The sequence below is a fragment of the Pleurodeles waltl genome, chromosome 4_1, assembly GCF_031143425.1.
Source record: "Pleurodeles waltl isolate 20211129_DDA chromosome 4_1, aPleWal1.hap1.20221129, whole genome shotgun sequence".
NCBI classification, from domain to species: domain Eukaryota; kingdom Metazoa; phylum Chordata; class Amphibia; order Caudata; family Salamandridae; genus Pleurodeles; species Pleurodeles waltl.
The window spans coordinates 82,907,148-82,933,088 of NC_090442.1; positions in this window are offsets into that span (position 1 = coordinate 82,907,148).

Consider the following 25,941-nt stretch of genomic DNA (forward strand, 5'->3'; position numbering starts at 1 on the left):
ATGTAATTTACATTAAATTTTTTGATTTTTTAAAATAATTGTCATGGTCGATAAAAGTATAAAAAGAGTCAACATCAACATGAGTAGAATGCAATCTCCTTCCCAGTGTATACCATCTAGTTTCCCCAAACAATCCTTAGAGTCCAACTCACACAAGGGGAGACCCCTTGCATACTCTCTCAGGAAAAACTCAACATACTTAGAGACATTCTCCAAAGCACTGTCTCTTGAAGATACAATCGTAATTTTGGATATGCGTAGGACTAGCTTGCTCCCTTGGCAAATGCATCACCCCTCTTGGGTTTTTGAGCCAGGAAGCAGCCTGTCTGTTTTGTTATATATGTATATTCCAAAAGTATTCAGGCTTATAAGCTTTTTTTAAGAGTCAGCCCTCTAAATACTTACATATGGAGATGATCTTTGATATGATCAGATTTTGTTCCTACAAAACCATCTTCTTGTTTGATGGGTCCCTGTACAGGGTGGTCCTTGGGACAGCCATGGGAACATGTTCCACTCCAAGTTTTGTGAATTTGTTCCTAGGATGGTAGGAAGAGGAGGTCTTTAACAACAGTGAGAAGTATCCAGAGTTTGAACAGGTCACACTCAGGTTATGCTTTATTAATAACCTGCTCATTATCTGGGAGGAGACTGAAACTGAAGCTGTAAACTTTGTTGAGAAACTTAATAACAATACCCATAACATCGTCCTCTCCCACAATATGTGTAGAACTACAGTAAAATATTTGGATGTGAGGACTGAGATCATTGACAATAACATAAAAACTAAGCTCTTGTGGAAATCCACTGCTGGTAAAAGCCTCCTTCATACCCCTAGTAGCCACCCTGTTACCCTTAAGTGGAGTATCCCTTTTGAGGAGCTACTGAGGACAAAGTGGAACTGCAGCATTGAGGAATCCTTCCTGGTGGAGCAAGAGATTATGGTTGCTATGTTTAGGTAAAGGGGTTAGCCCCAGTGCGTCATCAATAAAGCCATGAGAAAGGCAAAGAAGGTCACTACAGCCCAGACCCTCTTTGACATGAACCCTCCCAATGGCAGTGATGGGGACAGTGAGACCAGAATCATCCTGGTATATAATTCAGGTGATATTCAAAGAATATTGCCTCAAAATTTGAATATTTTGAGGTTTGATCCCACTGCAGCGCACATGATATATCAGAGAGCTTTGATGCACAGTGACATTCTTATGAATAAACAGATGAGGGAGCATTGTCTTCAGGGCTTTTTCCTGTGTGGACATTACAAGACATGCAGGAATAGCACTATGCATAAAGAATTCTCAACATGAAGACCATGTCACATGAAAAAGATTGTCTTGTTCCTCACATGGGGTACCCCTTACATAATGGACATTTTGGAGTGCCCATTCCACTTGAGATATGTAGGAAGTTCTGTTAATAGAGTGAAGAAGAGGGGACTAAAACATATGAGAGCCATCACCAATAGCCTCCAAAGCCACCAACCTCATCTGCGGCGTCCCCCAAGGATCCTCCCTCAGCCCCACGTTGTTCAACGTCTACATGGCCCCCCTCGCTCAACTGGCCCGCCAACATCATCTCAGCATCATCTCCTACGCCGACGATACCCAGCTCGTCCTCTCCCTGACCAAAGACCCGCTCACCGCCAAAACAAACCTCCACGAGGGACTAAAATCCATCGCCGATTGGATGAACAACAGTCGCCTGAAACTCAACTCCGACAAGACGGAAGTCCTCATCCTCGGACGCACTCCCTCAGCCTGGAACGACTCATGGTGGCCCTCCCTCCTCGGACCCCCACCCACCCCTGCCAGCCACGCAAGAAACCTCGGCTTCATCCTGGACTCCGTCCTCACCATGTCCAAACAGGTCAGCGCCGTCTCCTCCTCCTGTTTCAACACCCTTCGAATGCTCCGCAGAATCTTCAAGTGGATTCCAACAGAAACCAGAAAGACGGTGACCCAGGCCCTCGTCAGCAGCAGACTTGACTACGGCAACGCACTCTACACAGGCATCCCAACCAAAGACATCAAACGCCTCCAACGTATCCAAAATGCCTCCGCCCGACTGATCCTCAACATACCCCGCCGAAGTCACATCTCCCCTCACCTAAAGGAACTCCACTGGCTCCCGGTAGACAAGAGGATCACCTTCAAACTCCTGACCCACACTCACAAGGCACTTCACAACACCGGACCCTCCCACCTCAACACCAGACTCAACTTCTACACTCCAACACGTCAACTCCGATCCGCCAACCTCGCCCTCGCCATCGTACCCCGAATCCAGCGCAAGACACCCGGCGGCAGATCCTTCTCCTTCCTCGCCGCCAAGACCTGGAACTCTCTCCCCACATCTCTTCGCCAGACCCAGGACCTCCTCGCATTCAGAAGGCTCCTCAAGACCTGGCTCTTCGACCGCTAAACCAGCAGCGCAAATCACCCCCCCCCCCCCCTCAGCGCCTCGAAACCCTGACGGGTACATAGCGCGCTTAATAAATATTATGATTGATTGATTGATTGAATAAAGAACCCCATTATCCATTAGCTAGGCATTCTCAGGAACAACACAATTCTGATAGCTCACTTCCATCCTATTTTGCTTTTGATCAGCTCCTAAGCAATCACAGATGAGGAGATAAGATGCTGAGACTAAGGAAGAAGGAATCCAAGTACATATTGGAACTTTGAACTAAAAGCTCATGGGTATTGAATATCGATGAAGAATTAGGGGTTTACCTGTTTGAAGGTTAACAGCTTGTTGAGCTGCTTTGTTGCCCCTGACCAAAGGCTTCTTTTGTCTCTCTCCCTGTTTCTTTTTCTATTTTGTCTTTATGCCTCAGTGTGTGTATGTTAGTAGAAAGAGTACTTTTCTTCATTCTTGTATGTTCAGTAAGACATTGACTTGATTTTGATGTTTTAATATGTAGTTGTAACATTATTTTGATTTGAAATTTTATTTGTGTTCTTAGGAGGAAAGTAAGGGGGTCCTAGATGTGATTAGTGACATGTGAATTGGTCCTCTTACCTTTTTCTTCATCAGCATGGGCTGGGTGATGCACCTGCACAGATACAATTTCAAGTACTTTTTTAATCTGTCTATTTTTCTTAATTTATGGACATTGTGTTTATGTAGACCTCATGAGATGTAATGGAGGTGGGGTTGGTTAGGTACTTCTATGGACCTGCCACATCCCCATAGATACGCCACTGGGGCAGAATTAGAATGTAGGATCCTCCCTCTGTTTACTGCCCACTCGGGTGTGATTAACATTAAATACTCCTATTTTCATTGTTCTATGAGGTGGCGCAGGTTTCCCGACAGGACAGGCTCCACTGAGGGTATCTTTACATTTTCTGTTCCCACTGTCTGATATCGTTTTCATTATTTTTCTTGAGTAATTTCATTTTTGTTTTGAGGTGAGTGTTATATTTTTTCTCCCTTTTACCCTGGAGCATGCTAGTGAGAGAGCGTAGTTAAAATGTATCAATTATTAGAAGTAATGCTTATATAAATGCCTAACAAATACCGCATAGAAAATGAAAATGAATAGTAATTTGCTTAATGTGCATTCGAATTATGTCAATGAAACATAGAAATACCATTGTGTGTGTGTGTTCAAACTAATGTTAGTTATGAAAAATGATTGTTTGCATCATGATTAATCAAGCTTATATTGGCGTTTACAATATTGCATTAAACCCATAAGCCTTAAGTTAGCGTGAGCTGTGGATTTTAGCTGCCTAAGCTCTCATATTAAAGCATTTTTCTCTGTTTTTCAGTGTGCTGACTCACAAAGGGCCATGACCCTGCATTTGTTCTTTTCTTCGTTCCATGTAACTATAAAGATTTTGTTCCCATCCGTATGCTAACTGCTTCTGTATGGATCATTATACTATTTGCAACAAAATAGACTAAAAGAAATATTCAAGGACATTTAACTGCGGACTAGAGAACTTGTGACCTGAGGAACGTGCCAAGATGATGAACAAATTCCAGATGTGCCACCTCCGAAGACGTCAATTATGAAGACCAATCAAAGTGTTGTAAATTATCGTGGGGTGAAAATTGGGATTACCTAATGTATAATTTGATAGGTCAAAGATAGTGGGGTATAGCAAATATCCAATAGAATTTTGGGGGAAGGGGTTACGAAAAGGGACGTTAGAACTAGGTAGGGAATGCTATCGATTTTATCCAGAAACTCTGTCACTCTGTTTGGTGACTTTGAGATTTAATAAATCATCCTCACCCATATACTGCCCTTATGCTTCTCCTCCTTATGAGGGAAGTGTCCCCTGTCCATTAGACGAGGTTAGACTGATGGTGTTTTGACTGATGTCCTGAAGACGAAGACTGATCCTGTGTGCTGACCTATTACTGGAGGGTAATTATGACAATGTAAATTACAATTTGTCTGTTTGCTTTTCCTTTCTAGGTACCAACTGCTGTATTTTTTAATAGAGGCCATAGCTAGATGTTTTTCTGAATTGGTGTTCTAAATTATTTTGCATGAAGTCCAACATGCTGATGCTAATTAGTGGTTAGACTAGGAAATCACCTGACTGACACTTAAGACGAAACGGACGTTGCGCTATGCTGAACTGAGATTGCATTATATTCTCTGTGTTTTAATCTATGTTTTTGCGGTATGTTATACTCTAATGTTCGTGATTCTTGCATTAATGAAATCTTATTATAATTGCCATATTGTGGTTATGTTCTTATGCTTTATGGTTTTGAGATTGACACTACTACTAGTAGATTGTAACCAATAGGGAATAAAATTCATAAAATTCTATCAAAGGGTGTGGTTATTCATGGCTGAAAGGTGATGGTTTCGCCGACGATTTGATCAATGTCTTTATCCAAAGTAAAGTATATTGTGGTAATAAATATTGGTGATATTGTTGACATTCTACTTGACATATTGATTAGTTATCTCGTCCTACGGTGTCTCACCACTGGGTCAAAAGATTCATTGGCCTAAAACGAGTCCTAATGTGTATAAAATTGGCATAAAGGGACGCGTTAACAGTTCTGGTAGCAGAGGATGGTTTGGCCCTTGGGGGCCCTAGGACGGAGAGTCATTGTTTAATTTGTTTTTTCTGTGTTAATGCAAATTGGAGGTATAATGGGTTTCTAAGTTCACCATGAGTTTCCTGGGATCTCGGAGCCCACCTAAGTGAGTTGGGAATGTTCTAGGTGCCATAATGTATGTGGTTTAGGGTTTGCGCTTGCTTAGCTTATGCCTTTGCAGAAGAGTGTGAAGACTTGTGTGTATTTAGGCCAAATTAAGAGTTGTTTAGTAGGAGTGGGCGTACTCCGCGGTATGAGAGTAGGGAAGTCGGCATACTTCATATGAGTGTGGTGCTTAACGCTCAAAAAATTATCCACCTGGTTGGTTGTCATATACGGACCGGTCGAGGTCTAAGACTCCGGAGTATGAAGACAAGTGTGGTTTATGTTGTAATCTGTGCGGTTTAATAGGTCAATCGGGTGTGGTTGACAAGTCAAGTTTTGAGTTGTAATGTATGTATGAAACCTTCGATGGAGATTTGACAAATTCTAAAGTGCACTAGAAGGAGTCATTGACAAGTCGAGAGTAGGATTTGCGGGTCGAATTCTGCTTGCGTATGCGGGAACTGATAAGGAGAAAGTAGCGACCGAGGCTTCAAGTGATATCTCTGTAAAGTTCTGAAGCGAATGTATTACCCTTCCTGTAGTAAACCGCCAGATTTGTGTTGTCATTTAAGGTGCTCGCAATAATTTGCATTAGTTTGTGTGGGTTTGTATGGGTTCAGTGAGGAGCGGACAAGCCGCAAGACTTTGTCAGCTGCAGTGTGTGTGTATGTGACATCAGTGGTGCCGCGCTGAGATAGGTCAGTTGTCGAGAGGGGTCAGATTGGCTGCCGACCTTGAGAGGCAATAGGTTGAGAAGGTGGGTGAAGAGTGTCCTGAGAACTAAGTCAATTCTGATTAAAATACAAAACAAAAGAAAATCGCGAAAATGAATTTTGTTAAAGCATTCAAGAGCGCTTTGAAGGGAGATACATATATCATAGTGACTGATGGGGAGCCTACACCACCCGAAGGTACCCCAGGTTATATAGTTATGGAAGAAAAGGGTGTTGCTCCTTGTTTATGGATGAAACAGTGGCACAAATTAACAGAGAAAGAGGGATGTTTAGCATTTCCAGAATATGGAACATTCAATACGAGAATCCTTGCACGATTAAGGTGGATGTTAAGTGAACAGAAACCACCTCCGAGGCCAGCACAATACGAGGCGTTAGCGGTTTGGGATCTGAGGGCTCTTAAACAAAAGCAAGAGAAATTTCCGAAAAGATTGCGAAAAGCAGAAAAATCTTATGCAGAAGCTAGGTGGGATGATGAAAGTAAAATGTGGAGAAGGTGAATAGTTGATGGACTAAAACTGTTTCCAGCAATAGAACAAGGGGAAGAAGCACAGGGAAAGAGAGATTCATGTAAAACAGACCAGGACTCAGGCAAATCTAAACAAAATAAAAGATCTTGGGAAGAGGAAGATGATTCAGACGATGAGGAATTTATGGACAGATTATTACATGATCGTCCGCCACCTTATGCGGTGAGCGATAGTGTCCCAAGTACTAGCATAGATCCTGGGAACCAGACGCAGGAAAAGGGAGCTGCTGATACGGCACAGACTAGTGATATGACTTCATTACAGAATGGTGTCAGCGTACCCACTGCTCCAGACATACCGATACAGCTGCAGCCTCCACCGCAGATACAGAGAATCTACCCAGACATCCCAGTGCTTGACACTACTACAAATCTGATAGTACCGCCAGACCCAATATACACAAAGCCCAAACTAATACAGATTGAATCAACTCCGAAATTAGTGTCCCAGCCACAACCACAACTAATGCATGGGTACAATTCAGTAACTGGTCCACCATTAGTACCAGTCCCAGGAACATTAGAGCAGACTTATGGAGTCGCTGCTCCACGCAGTTTAGGTACGGGTCAGACACCTGCCGCCATATCGTTACCAATTACTGTCGGTCCACCGGTACCATTGTATGCACAGGGCAAAACAGGCATGTGTGATCAGGGAGTGATGACTCAAGACGCGATAAGAGGAGGGTCTATGGGAACCCCACAGATTTTGGCCCCAGGAGAACAAGCAGTTGAACTACTGAGGTCTTTAATGGACCTTAGTCCAGTGGCAGCACCCATTGAAGCAATGCGTCAAGAAGGATTAGGAGTTTTAACTCCACAGACAATGAGTATAAACACTTCGCATTCCCCGATGATGCATGCAGGGAACATTTCATTGCAAGGTTTCACAGTCCAGCAGGTAAATAAATGGTTAGAAAAGCCTTATACTTCACAAAAGACTGCAGTAATTACAGCTGAACCAGAGAAAGAAAAACAAGACGAATACCTGAACTTTGTAAGACTAGGGGCAGAAGCTGCTGAATTAGTGGAAGGTACAATGTAGTATGAGTAAACAGACTGGAATCATATATTCAGAGGCAGAATTGAGATACCTATCTCCTAAAATTACTAAAGAAGTGGGCAAGGTACATCAGAGATTAGCGAACCTGGCGGATAAATATGACATTGATATCGGAAAAACTAAACATTTGAAAAGGAGTTATAGATTAGACTTTGACTCAAAAGATTTTGAACACATGAGATCTGCAGGAATGAAAGCACATTTGAGAGAACTATTGCAAAGCGTGCAAATTTGGGGTGCTCTGGAGAAATGGGAAGGCAGATGGGCAAAGAAAAGAGACAAGGAAAAGGGAGACAGTCCAGGTTCTAACCAAGCTAAGGCTTCACCTGATTTGGAATCAGTAAAAATATTACCTATGAGAGAAACAGCTGGTGGTGTCTTAGTTCATGTGCCATGGACCAGAGGAGACATTCTATCCTTTACTAACGATTATCCCAGATTGAGAGAGAAACCGATCGAGTGGTATCAGCAAACAGATAGGTTTGTGAAACTAGCAAAGTGTCTCTGGAAAGACTTGAATACCTTGTTTGAGATCATTGTTTCGCCTGATTTGTGGCTTGAGTGTAAGAGAGGAGTTGATTGGCCGACAAAGGAACCAGCAAGGGATAAGGTGACCGGGGCACCTTCTGAAGAGCTGATGAAGTATTATCTTAAGGTGATTGAGTTTTTGAAACAAAAGGTGTCGCCGAAAGTGACTGATTTGCAGAAAATAGACCGGACCTCTCAAGAGGTTAAGGAATCAATACATGCATACTACGAAAGATTGTTAAAGGCATTCAAACATAGTGGTACTGAAACTATTGAGCCAAAGGATATGAACCATCTCGTGTTTAGATTTGTTGAAGGGTTGCGACCAGAGGTTAGCCAGATGATTAAGAATCATTTGATTTGTTGGCAAGCTAAACTGATTGATGAGGTATTGCAGTATGCAAAGTACTGTAGTGATGAGATTGAGTTGAAACAGAAAAAGTTGAAAGAAAAGGTGATGGTGATGCAGATAAGGGCTGCACAGGCAGGAATACAGGGAAATGGAGTTCAACAGATGATACAGCAGCAACCGCAAATGAACAGCGTGTTTCAGACCCAACCGAGGGGTCGAGGTCGAGGGTTTGCGAACCGTGGTTCCGATATGAATACTGTTGTGATTCAAAATGATGTTCAAGGGATGAAAAAGATGTCACCATGTCACGCGTGCGGGGGCGTGGGGCATTGGAAATGGGAGTGCCCGAATATGGTGCAGGATGGTGCTGTTCAGCATGGTGTCAACGTTGGTACGTTACAAAATGTACGAGGTCTGAAAATTAGACATCCAAACCCGAATTCTCAGAACAGTTTAGTACAAGGGGTACAGCCCATGCAACAAATGCAAATACCACGTTTTCAGTCAGTGCAATCGCAACCAGTACAACAGCAGATTCCCATGGTGCCTAGACAACAAATGCAATTACCAATGGCTCAGATGGGACAGCAACAGGTGATGGTTCCTCAGCAGGTCACAGGTCAAGTAATGAGTCAAAATAATACAGTACAACAGTTCCCATTACGAGGTGAAAACAACATGAATGGGGAATGGTCAGATGATAGTTCAGACAGTGAAGAGTGTAGGCTTGCAGCGTCCCTGGAGGTGGATCAGAGGGGTCCATATGTAGAAGGGAAAGTGATGGGTTACAAGGTTTTATTCCTGGTGGATATAGGAGCTACATGTTTCACAGTTAGAAGTGCAGAGGTCCCGAGATGGCCTCTTTCAGGGCGTACCATAATAGTGGTCGGAGTGGCAAACCAATATTTGACAAATCCGGTTACGGATCAAGTGCAGGTTGAGATTGGTAACTTTCAGGGACTGCACAGGTTTGTAGTCTGTGATTCAAGTCCGGTATCCTTACTGGGGAGAGACTTACTGTGCAGGACAAAATGTTCCATTACTTGTTCTAATGACGGAATTGAAGTACAAACAAATAGTGACGATGAGGGAGACGAGGGGCAATTCTCAGAAGATGACACAGGAACAGCTAATGAAGATTATCCTTTAATTACCTTGTTCCCAATGCTTACTTTGATTGACTTGCCTGTTGAATTACAGGGGACAGTAACAGAGAAAGTATGGGATCTGACTGGAATGGAAGTAGGATTAATAAAAGGAATATAACCAGTCAAAGTCCAAATAAAGCCAGATGCAGTGTTCCCTCAAGTACCACAGTACCACATGACACAGGACGTTCTTATCGAAGTATCACAAATAATTGCTGATTTTCTCAGACAAGGGGTTTTGAAGGAAGTTTTGAGCAGTCCATGTAATTCTCCAATAATGGGTTTGAAGAAACCCTGTGGAAAGTTCCGAATTGAACAGGATTTTAGGAAAATAAATGAAATTGTGAGAAAATGTTGCCCTGTGGTACCCAACCCAGCAGTAATAATGTTTCAGGTCCCCTGTGATGCTGAATGGTTTACTGTAGTGGACCTATCACAAGCCTTCTTTTCGATACCTCTTCATGAGGACAGCCAATTTTTGTTCAGTTTCAAATTCCTGGATAAGGTGTACAGTTGGTGTAGAATTCCTCAAGGGTTCTCTGAGTCACCGTCCATCTTCAATCAGATATTGAAGAAGGATTTGGAGCCACTGGTACTGCCTTTTAATTCAACTCTTGTACAGTACATTGATGATTTGCTCAATGCATCCAAAACCAGGGACAGTTGTAAATACAACACCATTGCATTACTGAATCATCTAGGAAAAACTTGACATAAGGTGTCACCCAGAAAGCTACAATACTGTCAGAAATAGGTGAAATACTTAGGGCACTTGATTGAGTTCCAGGAGAATATCAAAAGAACGAATAACAGCTATTTTGCAAATGAACCCTCCAACAACAAAGAGAGATGTCAGGATGTTTTTGGGAATGATAGGCTACTGTTGCCTGTGGATACCCAACTTCTCGATCATTTCAAAACCATTGATATAGCTAACAGGCAAAGAGATCAAGGATGAGCCATATACTATAACCTTGTCTATTGAAAACCTTGAGTCCTTTATGGAGCTAAGAGAATGTATGTGCAGGGCACCAGCGTTAGGAATGCCAGACTATGAAAAACCTTTTCTGTGGTTCTGTCATGAACGTGGTGCTTGTTCTTTGTCTGTCTTAACAAAGGTCCATGGAGATGCGAATCGCCCTGTAGCATATTTTTCAGCTACCTTGGACCCTGTCGCAGCAGCCTTACCGGGTTGTTTGCGCGCAGTTGCAGCAGTCGGTCAGAGCCTCACACAATGTGAAGGCATTGTCATGGGATATCCTATAACAGTAATGGTTCCACATTCAGTTGAAATACTGTTGACTCGAACTAAAACTCAGCACATGACAAATGCACGTCTCACTAGGTATGAAACGATCATACTGGGGTCACCAAATGTCACGCTCAAGCGGTGCAGTGTATTGAACCCGGCAACTTTACTTCCTGTTGAAAACACTGAGATTAAAAATGAGGAAGAATTTGAACATGATTGTCTTGAGGTGACTGAATTGTGCACCAAACTTCGTCCAGATATTCAGGACACCCAATTGAAAAAAATTGTATCATGGTTGTTGATGGGTCCTGTCTAAGAGATTCTGCGGGAACGCTGAGAGCTGGTTACGCGGTATGTACTATAATCGGGATTGTTGAAGCTTCCTGGCTTGAAAGAGTGTTCTCCGCACAAGTGGCAGAATTAATTGCCCTTGCTAAGGCATGCCACGCAGCTGTAAATTTGAAAGTCACTATCTATACCGACAGCAGATACGGATTTGGAATTGTGCATGATTTTGGCCAACTTTGGTCCCAGAGAGGTTTCATGACCTCATCTGGTTCACCTGTGAAAAATGGTGAGCACATAAAAGATTTGTTACATGCAATTCAGTTACCTCTTGAAATTGCCGTGGTGAAATGCAGTGTTCACACCATATCACAAGACTTTGTGTCCATGGGAAATGGTTATGCAGATCAGGTCGCAAGGTTTTGTGCTTTGAACTGTATATCTTTCAAGGAGCAATGGGAACTACTGCCGCAGACTGAAAATGACACATGTTTGAATCTTGCATTGCGGGTAGTTGATACCTTAGATGAGTTAAAGACATTGCAGAGTTGTGCAAGTAAAGAAGAAAAACGTTCTTGGCAAAGAATGCAATGTACCCAGAGAGCTGATGATATATGGGTTTCAGAGGAAGGAAAATTAGTCCTACCAAATTGCCTTTTATCACAATTTGCCCGATTGTATCATGGACAGGCTCACCTTGGGAGGGAGGCAATGATCAGGTCATTTAAAATTGATTGGTTCAATCCAAAATTCAGACATGCGGCCGAAGTCATTTGTTACAGGTGCATTATCTGTCAACAGATGAATGCGGGAAAAGGGACAGTGGTAACTTTGAGCCACATTGGGAGAGCTGGAGGTCCATTTAGCAAGATGCAAAAAGATTTCATTGAGATTCCTGTTTGCGGAGGTTTGAAATATGTGCTGGTGATTGTGTGTTTTCAGTCACTGGATCGAGGCATACCCCACACGCAGAAATGACAGTCTCACTGTTGCGAAATTACTACTCAGGGAACTAATACCAAGATTCGGGTTTCCGGTCACTATAGAATCAGATAGGGGCAGACACTTCGACAATGAGGTGATCAAACTTCTGTGTACCGCACTTAACATCGAACAGAAGCTGCATTGTAGCTATCGCCCTGAAGCATCAGGACTAGTAGAACAAATGAACGGTACCCTGAAATCGAGAATGGCAAAAATGTGTGCAGCTACCAATATGAAGTGGCCAGATGCATTACCTCTAGTGCTGATGTCAATGAGAAACACCCCAGATAAGAAAACGGGATTATCCCCCCATGAAATCCTCATGGGTAGAGCTATGAGGTTACCAGCAGTACCTGCAAATGCTCTAGTGAATATTACAGATGATATGGTGTTGGATTACTGCAAAAGTTTGGCTGATGTGATTCGCTTTTTCTCTCACCAGGTGGAAGCTAACACTTTGCCGCTGATTGGGGATTCAGGCTACTCTCTGCAAGCTGGTGACTGGGTGGTTGTCAAAATGCATGTGAGAAAGTCGTGTCTGGAGCCACGCTGGAAAGGGCCCTATCAAGTGATCTTGACAACTACCACTGGTGTAAAGTGTGCTGGAATCCCAAACTGGATACATGCTAGCCACACCAAAAGGGTAACATGTCCAGATGAAGAAGAGCTCAGAGTTACCAGCACGCCTGTTTCAGAAGGAGAAGTCTCAGGTCTAGAAAACAGTCAAGAAAGAACTGAAACTGCTAGAGAACTCACTGAGAACAGCCTCGTCCCTCAAGCAGTCAATGAGTTCGAGAGAGGTGACAGAGAGCCTATCTCAGTAGAAACGACAAGAGGACAAGATCAGGAAGAAGGTCTCCCAGAAGTAGACGGATATGGGCTAGAATTTGAACCTGGTACAGACCCAGAAGACGAAGAAGACGAAGGAGAAATAGTAGAGAGAGGTCAGAGTGAGCCAAAATCTCCCGAGCCAATTGCAGGTCCATCAAGCGAAAACACCATAGTACAAGAGGAGGGTGCTATCCAAAGTCCTGAAAAGACGCATCAAACGCATAAAGATGATGACAGAACAAGTAAACCACTTTCTAAAATAAAAGGTGTGCCAAGAGACACAGTAATAGAGGAAAGTGATACATCTCGAGTAGAAGACTTAAGTGAAGGAGAACAACAAGGTGAACGAAAGCTGAAAAGAAAAAGAATTGTAAACAGGAGATACACAGGTCCTGAATGGGCATATGCTACAACATCTGAATGGCAACAAGAATTCCTGGCATTCTGTTTTGATCGAGAAGTACCAGGCCAATACTACGGTACCTGAACGAACTTAAAGAAAAAATCTTGGCTAAATTCTGAAATTTGAAAATCGAAAGAAAAGAGAGAGACTTTATAAATTACCTAAAAGTGACACTATAACAGATTCGGCTATTGAGAAACTCGATTATGACAAGCTGCTAACCTGATTTGACAAAAGGGATCCTGTTGCGAGTGAAAAAGAGTTTGAATCATCCTCTAGTTGATTGTTATTCTGCTATCTGATTGTATACAGACATGGCTAATAATAGAAGTAGTAGCAAGAAAAGTAAAGTGTGTGGATGGTTGAGTCTTACAGTAGGTATTGTGTGTGCAATAATGATAGTAGGTGTGATTGTAGGAACACCGTGGTTAGAGAAAAGGACTATTAATGCTACTTCAAAACCTGAAACTACCACACTAACACCGTGGGAAAGATTTGAGCGGGATGCGCAACACATGCATGAGGGAACTAATGCAAAAGGGGAACTTTCTACTAATGTCTTCTATCGCTTATTAAATGAGTATGTGGAAACCATGGATGCGAAAGATTGTTATGTGTGTACTAAAATTCCTTCGTCTGTACAGGAGGGGGTTACATACCATAGTCTCCCTCTCACTTACGGAATTAGCTGCAGCTTGCTACTAACAAGGTTCTACAATCAAGAGCATGTGCAATACTTTTATTCAAACTTAGATGTTGTGTTTTCTTTTGTGCCTGTGATTGAATTTTTAAATAAATTAGCTAAAGAACATGATATAAAAATAGTTAGAGGATTCTTTGAGCCAACGCTTACATTTGGGACAGCCTATGCACATCGCAATAATTTGACTTGCTTATTATCACCTGTTGAAAAAAGCTTTTTAGATCACACTGATGATAGGCGCAAAGCATTAAAAGAAAGATTAGAAAAAGGGTTTGAGAAACGCACATACGCAAATGATTATGCTTACACCGCAATCAAGACACAAGGAAAATTAGCTATAGATGCATTACACGTAGGTAGGCTTTGTATATATAGGCCAAAATCCGAGCAAGACAATCTGTTTGTGGGAACGAGTGAGTGCAGGCATGTGTTTTTGTTTCAGAGTAAATGGACCTTTTTGCTGAATGGACAGGATCTAGCGATCCCTGGGATCTATTACATCTGTGGGCTAAATGCATATTACCGTCTCCCTAAGGGATGGTATGGGACATGTTATTTGGGAATAGTATTCCCAAAGATATACCAGATTGATGACTTAAAACAAATACCTAAGACGTCTGAATTACAACATCCAAGACAAAAACGAGAATCCGTGGCGGCTGTCATTGGTGACATATTTGGAGCTATAATCCCTTCAGTAGGGGTTATCTTAAATTCTATGAAGATACAGAAGTTGTCTACTATTGTGGATAACATGTTAACAAATTTTACAGGGGCTATACTCCTGATGGATACTGAACTTGCTGCGGAAAGAGCTATGACTCTTCAAAATCGGCTTGCTTTAGACATTCTTTTAGCAAAGAGTGGAGGGGTTTGCACAATGCTCAATGAGCGTCATTGTTGTTCATTCATTCCTGATAACAGTAAAAAGATTAGAAGTATGCTTACTAACCTTACTAGAGATAGTACAGATCTGAAAGATTTGAAGGAACTTGATGTTTGGGAGAAATTTGGAAAGGGAATTGCCAGAGTTGGGAGCTGGTATACCAACATTTGGAATGGGGTACTTGAAAAATATTAATGGGGTTGCTAATTATCCTGATTTGTCTATTAGGATTATGGGGGGCATGTAAAATTAATGACAAAATAAAGAGAAATTGGACTAAAAGAACCAGGAGAAATGAAGAAAGTGAAAGAGAGAAAATATTCAATGAAATTTGGGAAAGTTCACATAAAGGGCAAGATGTTGAAATGCGCATTATGCGCAAGGTGAAAAATTGAAATGTTTGTGTGATGACGAACGTCATCAGAGGAGGGACTGAGAGAGCGTAGTTAAAATGTATCAATTATTAGAAGTAAAGCTTATATAAATGCCTAACAAATACCGCATAGAAAATGACAATGAATAGTAATTTGCTTAATGTGCATTCGAATTATGTCAATGAAACATAGAAATACCATTGTGTGTGTGTACAAACTAATGTTAGTTATGAAAAATGATTGTTTGCATCATGATTAATCAAGCTTATATTGGCGTTTACAATATTGCATTAAACCCATAGGCCTTAAGTTAGCGTGAGCTGTGGATTTTAGCTGCCTAAGCTCTCATATTAAAGCATTTTTCTCTGTTTTTCAGTGTGCTGACTCACAAAGGGCCATGACCCTGCATTTGTTCTTTTCTTCGTTCCATGTAACTATAAAGATTTTGTTCCCATACGTATGCTAGCTGCTTCTGTATGGATTATTATTCTATTTGCAACAAAATAGACTAAAAGAAATATTCAAGGACATTTAACCGCGGACTAGAGAACTTGTGACCCGAGGAAAGTGCCAAGATGATGAACAAATTCCAGATGTGCCACCTCCGAAGACGTCAATTATGAAGACCAATCAAAGTGTTGTAAATTATCGTGGGGTGAAAATTTGGATTACCTAATGTATAATTTGATAGGTCAAAGATAGTGGGGTATAGCAAATATCCAATAGAATTTTGGGGGAAGGGGTTACGAAAAGGGATAAAAACTCATGTCACAGAAGGGACGTTAGAACTAGGTAGGGAATTCTATCGATTTTATCCAGAAACTCTGTCACTCTGTTTGGTGACTTTGAGACTTAATAAATCATCCTCACCCATATACTGCCCTTACGCTTCTCCTCCTTATGAGGGAAGTGTCCCCTGTCCGTTAGACGAGGTTAGACTGATGGTGTTTTGACTGATGTCCTGAAGACGAAGACTGATCCTGTGTGCTGACCTATTACTGGAGGGTAATTATGGCAATGTAAATTACAATTTGTCTGTTTGCTTTTCCTTTCTAGGTACCAACTGCTGTATTTTTGAATAGAGGCCATAGCTAGATGTTTTTCTAAATTGGTGTTCTAAATTATTTTGCATGAAGTCCAACATGCTGATGCTAATTAGTGGTTAGTCTAGGAAATCACCTGACTGACACTTAAGACGAAACGGACGTTGCGCTATGCTGAACTGAGATTGCATTATATTCTCTGTGTTTTAATCTATGTTTGCGGTATGTTATACTCTAATGTTCGTGATTCTTGCATTAATGAAATCTTATTATAATTGACATATTGTGGTTATGTTCTTATGCTTTTTGGTTTTGAGATTGACACTACTACTAGTAGATCGTAACCAATAGGGAATAAAATTCATAAAATTCTATCAAAGGGTGTGGTTATTCATGGCTGAAAAGTCATGGTTGCTCCGACGGTTTGATCAATGTCTTTATCCAAAGTAAAGTATATTGTGGTAATAAATATTGGTGATATTATTGACATTCTACTTGACATATTGATTAGTTATCTTGTCCTATGGTGTCTCACCACTGGGTCAAAAGATTCATTGGCCTAAAACGAGTCCTAATGTGTATAAAATTGGCATAATGGGACGCGTATTTGTGACGAGCAGTATTACTTTACTGTTCAGTACACTTAACCTTATTACTGAATTTTGCTAGGGACATTAGTCCTGCAACGTTTATGCTGTCAACTTGATAGAAAAAGTTTATGGTAGCATCCAATAGCAGTGAAAGCATGTATAATTGGGTGTAATCAGCCAGGTCATGATGGCCGAGATGCTCATTCTTTCAAGCAAGTGTTATATTTTTTTCTCTTTCCTGTTTTACCCTTTGGTATATTATATTTTGAGAAGAGCATGCTACTTTACAGTTTAGGCTCATATACATTTAAAACTGTATTTGTTCGGGATGCCATTTCTGTCTATTTTGCACTGTTGACCTGTAGGAAAGTACCCTCTTTTTGCCATGGTTACCCCAATTTTCTCCTGATGTCAGTGTGATTGACTGTTTAGACTGGGATCCTGCTAACCAGTACCCCAGTGATTATGTTCTCTCTCCTCTAAATTTGTTTGTTGCATACTGGTAACACAGTATTTCATTCATAATTGGCATACTGGTGCCCCCTTATAAGTCCCTAGTATATGGTACTTAGGTACCCAGGGCATTGGGCTTCAAGGGGATCCATATGGGCTGCAGCATATCTTTTGCCACCCAAAGGGAGCCCATGCAAAGGCTTCTGCAGGACTGCCATTAGCCTTCGTGAAAAGGTGCAACCACCCTTTCATTGCCATTTGCTCTACACAAGGTCACTTATAAGTCACCCCTATAGCAGGCCCTCCAACTCCGATGGCAGGTTGCAGAGTACCTGTGTGTGAGGTCCAGGAATCCACTGTTGGGGTCTTGCAGTCTCTTCTGGTTCGTGCATAATCGTCTTTCTCATTTTCTGTGTGTTCTGCAAAAGTTCCTGTGATTTACTCCTACTTTCCTGGTCACTGGGGTGGTTTCTAGTTCTTACCTTTGAGTTTTTTTAGTACTCCCCTGTACACACTACACTTGCCTAGGTGGGAGTCCAACATTCCCATTCCACTTTCTTAATATATGGTTTGTGCTCCCACTAATTTCACAGTTTTGCTGTCTATTTCTGCAAACTAGTGTATATAATTGGTGTAATACTTACCTCCTAAGGGAGTATAGTCTCTATGGGTTTTTTGGTATTTGTGTAACCAAAATAAAGTACCTTTATTTTTGTAACACAGAGTATTTTCTTTCATGTGTGTGAGTACTCTGTAACTGTAGTGATATTGGATGAGCTTTGCCTGTCTCCTAGTTAGACCTTGGTATCCATACTACCCCTAGAGAGCCTGGCTTCTAGACACTGCCTACATTTCATTAAGAAGGGATAACTAGACCTGGTATAAGGTGCAAGTACCACAGGTACCAACCGCAAATCAGGCCAGCCTCCTACACGACCCGACAGAAAATATTGTATGGCAGTGTCCCATAGCAGTTGATATGATGTATAATTAGGATTAGGAGGACAGGTCAAGATGGCCATGATGTTCTTTGCCCCACAGAGGAATGTAGCTTTGATTGTCCTTTCTCTTTTGTTTTCTGTACTTACGTTAATTATGTGCACAGGATTGATGGTTTCTCAAGTGACCAAGACTGCTTGACAGTCGAAATGCGTTGTTAGATTTGGTTATAAACTAGTGCTGCAAAGGGGACTGTTCCCCGAGTATGCTTTTATTTTGGATCTTGTATTTTGTGCACTCAAGGATAATCCATATCCAATTTATTAAAGAGATTTCAAAGCCTGCAACAAGTTTCAGCACTAAGCCTTGTCCACGCATGGTGTGGTAGTGCTTTATACAACCTTTATATCCTGTGAACTAAAACACCCAACAACACCAAAGAGAGCTAGAATTGTCTCCATTCACAACAGGTATATACATCATGCCCAACTCAGAATAATGAAGGAGGTATGTTAGATTGTCATCCTTTCCAGTGTAACATTATGCATTCTTATATAATTCTGCTATAATGCATTGTGATGGTAAAAGTATAACATTATAAGTAAGATGCCCAAATTTATACAACCAAAAAATGCTTCATTCAAATTAGGACAACTGGTTACTACATGGTGACCCTTATGGTATCAATAACAAAGATATACAATTTATTTGAAAAAATACATTTTTAAATCAGAAAATAAAATATACATTCCAGTCTATGTAACAGCAGGGAAAGCATTGGACTTGAGGAGAGTAAAATTTGCTTTTCCCACACCACTCTATGCACCAGGAGAAAAAGCATGGGACGTCAGAGGGGCAACATTTACTATGCACACTCCAGCCTGTGCAAAAGGAGGAAAAGTGGTGGAATTGTGAGGGATAAAATATACTATTCCCACCTCAGTGTGTGCTCTAGTAGGAATAGTGTTGGACATTAGAGGAGTTAAGTTTACTATTATTGCTCTAGTCTGCTCTACAGTAGTGAAAGGTTTAGACTATGGAGAAGTAAAATTTGCTATTCCCAATCAAACCTGTGCAACAGAAGGGAAATCATTGGAGTTAAAAGAGGTATAATTTGCTGTTTCAACTCGTCTGTGCAACAGAAGGGAAAGCGCTGGACTTCAGAGAGATTAAGGGGCATATTTAATCTCAGTTTGCGCCGAATTTGTGTCATTTTTTAATGCAAATTCGGTGCAAACTTATCGCCATATTTATATTTTGACAGTAGTCATGTCTAGCGTCAAAATATAGGAGGAGTTAGCACCATTCAGTGAATGCGTAAATCTACCTTGCGTCAATGAGATGTAAGTTAGACGTTCCCATCCAAAAAATGGTGCAAAACCCATATCCCTTTATTTATCCCTCTGGGCTAAAATGATGTACGGGTGGTGGGAGGGGTCAGACCAGGTGTTAGGGGACCTGTGGACCCATTTACATGGTAAAACACTATGGAATAGGTCCACAGGTGCCCTCCTGAAGCCCAAAGAACACCCACACCAGAGGGACACCAGAGGATGGGGGACCCCATACCACGTAAGTAGGGTAAGTATAGGTAAGTACAATTTGTTTTTATCTCTGACAATAGTGTTGAAAGCTGTTCTGAAGTAAACAAAACATGTACCTGGTGTTTGATTACACTCTAATGACTTACAAACTATAACCCACAATAAGAAACTTTAGTCCACCATTGAATGACTTTCTCAGAATTTACCTTTCCCTATGGGAATCAGATTTTCCTATAGAATCCAATCCTGTTAATGTAGTGGATACATTTTGCAAAGATCTTCTAGCCTAAGCCAGCCAGACTAGTTAACCAATAATTTTGCTGTAAACCTCCATCCCCGTCTTAAAAGTATTATTTATTACTGCCCCTTCTACAATGTGGAAATTTCACCTGTCCCTGTCAATACACTTCAACAAAATGGCATACAATTTACACCACTGTCCCAGGTTGCTATGAACTACTGGGGCCAGAAGATCATCTGGTCTGGAGGCACGGGCATGTTTTAGTTTTTTTACATTAATCGTTGAAAATGGTCAGTATATTTCATGATTTATCAATTTTTTATTTATTGGCATTATTATTTATAGACTTCCAAACAGGCTCAGGAGATGGACTACTCAAGAATTCTCCAAAATTGTATAGAAAAAACCCAAGGAGTTGGAGCCAAATGTACTATTCACCATCAAAGTAGGCAACTTGACTTCCCCTTTTAATGTCTTTTAATTATTTGCTATTTCTTTTTTTCATTCTCCATAACCAAAGCACCATGCATGAGCTGTTTTTTTTTATTGGAATTTATGACAAGAAGAGTTGAACCAATTTTCATTATTTGTACTTGCTCTCACAGATTTGGTACCATGTTATTTTAGGTTGCTTATCTGAAAGCACTTTAATAAATGTACTGTTGTATTTTGATACCAGTTGAGCTTATCTTTCTCCATAAATTGATTTAATTGATAAGAACAGAGTACTCAAATATGGCAGGGTTGAGGCATTTATAAAATATATTTCTTTTAAATAATTCCTCCAAGCTTCTATCTGGTTTATGTATTTATTAAGCAGTATATATGCTGTGATCACCCGTGATCACAGCAGGCTCAACTGCAGCTTTCTCTCAAGGTGCTTCTGCGTTCCATTCCCTTCCTTATTACATCATTACCATGACAGGATCATTGTCATGGTGACATCACCTTATATACAATATATCTCTCTCAACATAAATGAATACATCTATACATAAACCAATTTCAACTTGTTTTTGCCTATCTAACGTAACTAAAATAAATGTGATATTATATAATATGTATAATCTCTTAACGTTATAGGAATACTCCTGTGTCAATAGCTCCGGCGCACTGGTTCATACTCAAGTTGTTTCAACTTAGCCTTTTCAGTTTTATCATTTTTCAAATTTGCATTGGTTAGTTGTGATGATACTGTGAAATTCGCCAATTCTGTTTCATTACACTTAACTTCATTTTTTATTCCATCTCTCCCCATCCTCCACAATGACAGATAATTCACTTCCTGGATTGTTTTTTTGGTTCTAACCATTTGGATTCTCCCTTCTTGAATGTATGACATTTCTTTAATCTTATAAAATGACCATCTTTAAAATTATTATCACCACATGGTAATCCTTATTTTTGTTTGAACCATACTTTCTCTGCCTTCTACACACTCTTTGACTTACACTTTCTTCATTTACTTTCATAATTTTACCTTTATTCATCCAAGCTGGTACAGCTATTATGGTAGCTTTTCCAATCTTTAACAGCTTAAATGGTTATTCATTTGTCATGGCAAGTGGAGTAGTCCTGTAATTCACAACCAATTCCTTAATATATTCTTTCAAAGCTAAACCACTCTGTAATGACAATTGCATATTCTCTCCCACTACTCTATTAAATCTTTCAACAAGACTGTTTTCACATGGATTATATATAGCAGTTTTCTTGTGACAAATTCCAATTTGTTTAAAAAATTCTTCAAATTACTTTGCTACAAATTGAGGCTCATTATCAGGTAATACTACTTCAGGAAATCCTTTTCTTCTGAACACCTTTGACTTCTCTAATAAAAGTAATTTCTGGCCATATCGAGTAAAAATCCATTAACACTATTGCCAATCTTGTGTTCTAACCCAAAATGTCATATGGATCACTCACATCTAATCCAAATCTTTGTCCTGCATGTTCGGGATATTCTATGGGTATGCAGCATGAGATTTATCGCTACATTCACAAGCTATACACTTTCTCACAAACCTCTCTACATCCCAAACTAATCCTGGCCACTGAAAATACACCTGTCATTTGCGCTTCATAGCTGATATACCTCCATGTCCTTCATTTAATACAGTTAATAATTTTAAGAGTAAACTTTGAGGAACCACCAATTTGTCACCTCTCCTTAGAAGGCCACCTATACTTGAAAATTCTGACCGCACATATTAGAAATTTGCAATCACGTCTTTTTCTTCCTATTCTTTATTCCAACCATTTGGCAGACATTCCATTATTTTCAGATTAATTTAATCCATCTCTGCCTATGTTTTCTCCTCTTGTTCAGACATTGCTTTAAGATTGCCCTTTTCCACCTCTGTTATCATCCAATCTTCTTCCTCTTCACAATCATTTTCTTGTAATGGTAAACATATAAAAAAAGCAGCACTTATGTTTTTTACTCCAGGTACATATTTCACTGCAATCATTTATTATTGCAACCTAAATATCCATTTCACAAGGTCTGGTGATGCATTTACTGTCCCTTTGGTCGTAAATACATCAATTAAAGGTTTGTGATTGGTCCATTATTCACATTTAGTTCCCCATTCAAAATTCCGAAAATGTAGGATTCCCCACCAACATGCCATAGTTTCTTTCTCAATAGTGGGCTTAATTCTGCTCCTTTCAGTGTTCTAGAAGCGAATGCAATTAATCTTTTCTTGTCCATTTTTTTCCTTTTGTATGAGTACAGAACCTATTCCCATTCAGTTGCAATGCTTGATTCATCTTGTGGATTTAATGGTGACAATGCTACTTTATTGACAATGCTTTGTTTGATTTTAATAAACGCATTTTGACATTCTACTGTCCAAATAAACGTATTCCCTATTTTTATTGTATCTTGCATTGGTTTTATTCCATCAGCAAAATAATCAACAAATTTGGCATAAAATTCTATCAGACCTAAAAAATTATCATAACTGTTCTCTATCTACTAGCTTTATTTTAGGTTTGATCCCTTGAGTAGAGATCATGGGGGTTATTCTAACTTTGGAGGAGGTGTTAATCCGTCCCAAAAGTGACGGAAAAGTGACGGATTTACCACCAGCCGTATTACGAGTCCATTATATCCTATGGAACTCGTAATACGGCTGGTGGTATATCCGTCACTTTACCGTCACTTTTGGGACGGATTAACACTCCTCCAAAGTTAGAATAACCCCCCATATGTCCTAAATATTCTACCTATCTTACTGCAATTTTTCATTTCTTTAATTCCACTGCTAAGCCTACAGCATTTAATTTCTTTAAAACTTTTCTTACATTTTCATCATGTTCTTGTTTATCACTACCCCACACCTATATGTCATCTTTGAAAAATCTTACTCAATATAAATATCCGAGCAATTTTTGCATAACACATTGAAAAATATCCAATACAAAGTTAATCAAAATGGCATCCTCGTGAAACAAAGTGCCCCTTCAGGTGTAATGAATGAAGTCAAATGTTGAGAATCATTATTTAACGAAAGTTAATAGTATACACTTGACAAGTAAGTGGTGGAAATGTACTGTCCATTCGTCACCCCAGCTAATAGTTCTCCCATGTTGAGTAGTGAATGACGGTCAACCCAGATGTTTTTATTTTAATCTCTTAAATCCACACACATTGTTACATTATCATTTGGCTTGCATACAATTACAATTGGACTTAACCAATCTGATGCTTCAATTTGTTCAATAATGCTGATCCTACATTATCTTTCTAACTCTTCTTTCAAAGAAATTCTCAACATCATAGGAGCACTTCTCAACTATTGCACCACTGGAATAGCATGTTCTTTCAAGATTATCTTATGAACAAACTTTTTCAAACATACAATATACTGCCTAAATAATTTAGGAAATTCATGTTCACATGTGTCAACTTCATTGTTTGCTGTAGTTAATACTTGTTTGTTCTATTTAGGATCCAACTTTTTACAAAGCATAGGTTGGTCTCTCCATCGTAACAACATTCTTCCTTTTCAACCACATACACCGTACATATCACACATCTGTCCTTAAACCTCAATTCAGTTTGGAAACATCCAACAATCAGTAACTTAGCTCCACAGTCAACCTTTGATTTATTATGTGTTTTACTCACACATACATTTCCCGACATCCATACATCTACGCCACATATCTTTACTAGAAACTTGGGAGGAAAATACTCATCATTAGAACTCATAGGTTACATATCCAATGAATTTATAGAATCGTGTAACATCAACACTTGAACTTCATCCTTAGACCCTGATTTTATACTCAGCATCTTCGCTATCATTTGTATCATTATATACCACAATGACTGATTTAAACTTACTATAACCTCCATCTGTTTTACATGTTCTTGCAAAGTGTCCTATTTTTATTACATTTAAAATAATTTAAATTTACGGCTGGACAGCTATTTGATGTAATAATATGCTTTGCACTCTCACATCTATAGCATGTATTTCTAATTATATTTTCATAGGATTTTATTTTCTTCCTCCTTCATTTAACTTAGTCTTATACCACAATTCCTTTATTCTAAACACACTACCACAAGATTTTGGGCTACAAATACATAGCATTGTACACGTCGCAAGCAGCGGGCTGTTTTCCGATGTGCAAAATGCACTTTGGTATTTTCAGACCAATTTTTGCGATTCAGTAAGCTAGTTACTGAATCGCAAAAAGGGTTTGCGAGTCGCAATTAGGAAGGGGTGTTCTAATTGTGAGTCACAGTCCCATGTATGATTGTTTTGTGACCGCGAATGTGGTCACAAAACAATCGCAGTTAGTACCAGTGTCACACTGGTGCAAACCCATTCGCAAACGTGAAGGTGTCCCCATGGGACAATTTCCCCTTTGTGAATGGCAGTAAAAACATTTTTTCAGAGCAGGTAGTGGTCCTATGGTCCACTGCCTGCTCTGAAAAAATGAAAAGAAAACTTTTCATTTTTTGTTTTTGAAATGCATCTTGCTTTCCTTTAAGGAAAATGGTCTGCATTTCCCCCCCAAAAAAATGGCTCTATTTAAAAGCAGTCATTGACATAGTGGTCTTCTGTCTCCAGCAGGCCACCATCCCTGTGAGGGCAAACATTACCAAGGGGGTCACAAATTGCAACCTACCTCATGAATAATCATGAGGTAGGGCATTTGCGCCCCCCCTCTTGCCAATCGCAAACAGTGTCATTGACACTGTTGAACATAAGGTTTTGTGACTTGCCAACTGCGAGTCACTCTGACTCGCATTTGGCGAGTCACAAAACCAATGTTTCGTACATGTAGTCCTTTATCTCTTCCACATATTTAGATGTGTTCACTACACATTTGGCTGCTGCAATAGCTTTACCCAATGTCGTATCTTTTACTTCTAACAGTTTTTCTTGAATATTGACATTATTTGTTTGATTTATGAATTGATCTCAAATTATTTCTTCCTGTAATTCTTTAAATTTGCACATATCAGCTAAATTACATAATACTATTGAAGATTAGTCTACCGGCTCATTATCACTTTGTGCTCATGAAAAAGATCTGTGTCTCTCTCTACCACCACACTTATTTTTGTGTCCAAAATGTTAATTTATTGCATTCATCACACAAATATTTTCATCCTCTAATTCTTCTTCCATATCCGAATTTTCACCATTCTCAACATTTCTCACTCTCAGGAATGTCTTCAACACCTTTCTTCCCTCTGCTCCTAAACTATTCTATAACATAACTTCTTTTTGCTTCACTGTAAATATATCTCCACCTAGTGCCTCTAAGTACGTTTAAAACGTTTCAAGAATATCCTCCCATAACACTATGGGATCATCTAGACTAGCCAAAAATATAGATGGAGGCAAAA